Here is a 2838-nt window from a genome sequence, read left to right on the forward strand (position 1 = left end):
CCCACATTTTCTTTATTCATGCATCTGTTGATGGACAAGTGTTGTTACTTCCTTATTAGCCCTGTCCCCTTCTTTTTTAAAAAAAAAATTATTTATTTGTTTATTTTTGGCCGTGTTGGGCCTTTTGCTGCACGCGGGCTTTCTCTAGTTGCGGCGAGCGGGGGCTACCCTTTGATGCAGTGCACAGGCTTCTCTTGTTGCGGAGCATGGGCTCTAGGTAGGTGGGCTCAGTAGTTGTGGATCGCGGGCTTTAGAGCGCAGGCTCAGTAGTTGTGGTGCACAGGCTTAGATGCTCCGCGGCATGTGGGATCTTCCTGGACCAGGGCTCGAGCCCGTGTCCCCTGCATTGGCAGGTGGCTTCTTAACCACCACCACCAGGGAAGCCCCTCCCTGTCCCCTCTGACTAGGGGACTCTGGAGGGTGCAGGCCTATCTGTGTCTTATCTCCGCCTGAGGAGGTATCCTTAGTGCTTGGCACAGAACCTGGCTATTAGTAGGCATTGAATGCAGAGCAAATGAGCAAAAACGATTCTGAAGTCTCCACCAGTGACCCCCTTAGTCCACAGAATACTGACTGTAGCTGATGTCCATATGTATGTTGTTTGGAAAATTCTGGGATATGATTTGTCACACCATGTCAGCATACCCTCCCTAATGTCTGAGAGAATAATCAAAGCTAACTTTGGACGTAAGTTTGCACACTTGTTTGATTTGAGGAGATAACCTGTAAAAATCACCTCTACCATGAAATCTTATCTGGGAAAGACTGGAGTGTTTCAGAGTCAGATAAATGTGAGTCAGGCAAACCTCAGCTCTACTATTTGCTAGTCTTTGCTCATCCTTTCCAGGCCTCAGCTCCCCTGTCCATAATCTTTGAATATTGGTGTCTCCTTCCAGGAATATTATGAGGTTAAGGTGAAAGGGCATGGATGAGTCATGGGATGCTGGCCCCCGTAGACTGTATCACAATAGAGGTTGAGCTTCATACTCCCCCATAGAAGCTCCCATCTTTACCTCCATGGACTCAGGGGGGTTTTTTTTGTTTTTTTTTGGTGGTACACGGGTCTCTCACTACTGTGGCCTCTGCCGTTGCGGGGCACAGGCTCCGGACGCGCAGGCTCAGCGGCCACGGCTCACGGGCCCAGCCGCTCCGCAGCACGTGGGATCTTCCCGGACCAGGGCACGAACCCGTGTTCCCTGCATCCGCAGGCGGACTCTCAACCACTGCGCCACCAGGGAAGCCCGACTCAGGGGTTTTTTTCCCTTCAGGGATTTCTCCAATGTTCTCGGCATCTGGATACCATCTAAGGCAAGCATTTAGGCTGAAACATTAATCTAGATAAAGGACCAAGAAACATTAAGGAAATGAGAAGAGCTGGGAGAAGGGAGACTCAAAATCATCCTGTGTAATGGTCCAGGGCTCCAGCAACGTCACTGAGTTCTCTGGGACCATTAAGATGGTCTCCAAATTGATAAGGAGGATTCCACTGGTGAAGTTTTCCACTTCTGTTGGTAATTTCACTACCCTTGTTTCCACTAACTACTCATGCATTTGAAAGGATAGAATCTTCTTTTTACCATGTTCCCCTTCATAATGCCCCAATAAGCTATTCCAAGGGAATGTGACTGTTTTGGGGAGGAATTTGTAACTTTGCACACGCTTAGCAGATTGGGCAACGTAAGGATCCTGAGATCGTTGAGAGAGAAGCATACAGAGAGGAGGAGGAGATGAGGGACTAAGTATAAATTTTGCACGTTTCTAAATTATGATTGCAACACCATGAGTCTGACCTATGCAAAGATTCACAGCATCACAGCCTCTGTAGAGATTGTATCCACACCTCCCCTGCTCCACTTTTCCTGAAAATCTCAAGTTACCACACATGAAGACTTCCTTTTCTTTTGGCCAAGTATGATCTGGGTGAACTGCATAAGGCATATGTGTCCAGCTTTCCAGTCTTTGTAGTTATTTTCCAGGTAAAAGGCATTTCGTTGGTGCACACTTAGTCTGCAGAGCTGAGCCTCGTTTAACACTGATTCAGAATAAATAAATGATGCTTTACTGCCAAGACCTGATTTTTGCAACCTGTTCTCTTGGGAAAATGTGCATTGAAAATTGAACCACAAACTCAGTAGGTCTGGGTTAGGGCTAATTGCTCCAGATAGGAAATGCAGTCATTATGCTGTCACTGTAGTTGACCTGGCAGGTCATTAGTGTGAGAATATGTTAAGGGAAACTCAAAATTGGTGTTGGGAAGCCATGAAGGGAGGGCTTTCGTGCACATGCTATTCATTGCAGCTTGCATAGTTCAGCAGGAAGAAGGAAGATTTCCTCTTACCCAGCAACAGTTGCAAGCTCCCCTGATTGCTATGGCTTGGATTGGTTATCCATTTAAAATATAACAGTGTGTACATGTCAGTCCCAAGCTCCCTAAATATCCCCTCCCCCACCCAACCCCAGTAACCATAAATTCCTTCTCTAAATCTGTGAGTCTGTTTCTGTTTTGTAAATAAGTTCATTTGTACCATTCTTTCCCCCCTTACCTCTTTGGAGGAGTTCTCAGAGCTATCTGAGAGACTGTTTCTCAGGCTAATCCTCAGTAAGCCCCCAGTAAATCTGAAACTCCCAGCTCTCACCTTGTGCAATTTCAGAGGACAGAAACAACGTTAGTATCTTTTCCCTGGAGTAGGAGTTGCAAAAGAAGATATTAATGCCAGTCAGTCTTTCTGTTTTAATTATCTCTGCTGCATTATACACACACACACACACACACACACACACACACACAAACACACACACATATATATGCCATCTATATCTATAGATTTAGAAATATAT

Source organism: Kogia breviceps, chromosome 7 (assembly GCF_026419965.1).
Source record: "Kogia breviceps isolate mKogBre1 chromosome 7, mKogBre1 haplotype 1, whole genome shotgun sequence".
Taxonomy (NCBI): domain Eukaryota; kingdom Metazoa; phylum Chordata; class Mammalia; order Artiodactyla; family Physeteridae; genus Kogia; species Kogia breviceps.